This window comes from Littorina saxatilis, linkage group LG11, assembly GCF_037325665.1.
Source record: "Littorina saxatilis isolate snail1 linkage group LG11, US_GU_Lsax_2.0, whole genome shotgun sequence".
NCBI lineage: Eukaryota > Metazoa > Mollusca > Gastropoda > Littorinimorpha > Littorinidae > Littorina > Littorina saxatilis.
Genome location: NC_090255.1, coordinates 2,599,865 through 2,601,450, shown reverse-complemented (window position 1 = coordinate 2,601,450; position 1,586 = coordinate 2,599,865). Strand labels below are relative to the sequence as shown.

The 1,586-nt window shown below is 41.4% G+C and overlaps 1 long non-coding RNA gene across 1 annotated transcript in view; it reads left to right on the top strand.

Annotated features, from left to right (window-relative positions):
- Positions 1-1,162: 1,162 nt before the first annotated feature.
- Positions 1,163-1,586, top strand: part of LOC138980643 (uncharacterized) — a 1,099-nt gene continuing 675 nt past the window's right edge. The window contains exon 1 of the long non-coding RNA XR_011460415.1: positions 1,163-1,586. This exon is cut by the window's right edge and continues 44 nt beyond it. This is a non-coding gene — a long non-coding RNA (uncharacterized lncRNA).

The window sequence follows — 1,586 nt, the reverse complement described above, 5'->3', positions numbered from 1 at the left end:
CGGAGTAAGAATATGTAATTTAATCGAAAATTTTTAATTAAATTTTCATTTGATTAATATACTTACCCGAATCACATGGGTAATTCCCTCCCGCCTGCCCCGCTTTATAGTTTCTTAGTATTCTATAAGTCGATTGATCGGTCACGTGGACCAGGCACCAATGGTGACGTAGCTCACCCTATTAAGGGGAGGCAACCTAGTGTGGCAAAAAAAAAAAAAAAAGTACCATTGTGCTGTCACTTTTTTAGTTGGGGTTGCTTCCCTTATACCTAGACGGGTAGCTTTTATCAGACCTAGGCATCTCCAAGTGTGTCAATGCTAATCATGTGATTCGGGTAAGTATATTAATCAAATGAAAATTTAATTAAAAATTTTCGATTTAAGAGATAGCGAATTCCGTTGCAAGCCCCTGGAGCAAATTTTTGATTGGTGCTTTTGTGAACAAGAAACAATTGACAAGTGGCTCTATCCCATCTCCCCCCTTTCCCCGTCGCGATATAACCTTGAATGGTTGAAAACGACGTAAAACACTAAATAAAGAAAAGAAAAGTGAGGAGGTGATTGTTACAAGAAGGTGTGAATGCACTGTGTGAGTGTCAGTGGTGAAAGGGTCAAAGGTGTGTTTTCGTGTATTTGTGCGTCTTTTCGTATCTATTTGCTGTCTTTTCGCGTCTTTTCGCGTCTTTTCGCGTCTTTTCGACTTTTAGTGACATTGATTCGAAGTTTTGTAAGTTTGAGAAAAAAAATGCCCGAAAGTGGGGTCACGCAAGGTCGTGGTTCTCGTAGCAGACGACGGTTATGCCTATCGCCAGTTTCTCTGAACACACACCTTTAAGTAAAAAAAAAGCCCGAAAGTGGGGTCACGCAAGGTTGTGCTTCTCGTAGCAGACGACGGTTATGCCTTTCGCCAGTTCCTCTGAACAGTCAAAAGCCATCGCTAGAGTTCGTGTGAATCGCAGCCGTTTGTTGCGTTTAGATTCGGAGGTACATAATAACGTGCTCTTGGCCCAGCTAGCTGTGAAATGGGATAAGATCATCTCTCCACTTGGACACATACTAACACTCAACACCCTGACTGCTCGCTGTGGTGAGTTGAAATTGTTTGATGAATTTCAGATTTTCTTTCTAGTGGCTTTCACAAACTTAATTCATAACAAAAATCCCCAAGCTGCACAAAGAGCAGCCTGTTACTGTTAGTTCATTGTTGGTATATGACCAAGTGCAGGGAAGGTCCTATCTCAGGTATGTGACCAAGTGCAGGGAAGGTCCTATCTCAAGTGTCAGATATGACATTTATGGGTTTTATGTATGAACATGTATGTAATATGAGTACTTAATTAATGATGAAATGATGCTGTTATTAGTATGCATTAATTGACAGAAGTAGACTCGTATCGCGAAAAACATTATTATTGATTCGCATGCCTGTTGGACCATGATTATGGGGCCTGTACTGTTACCTGTAGAGCCGAGTCTCCACGCACTCACGTGCAACAGGTGAAAACCTGAATGTCCATTTTTTGTAAGGTGAGCTGTTAGACTTGTCGCCAGTCACCTAAGCTGTTAGCTTCACTTGCCCATTGAAC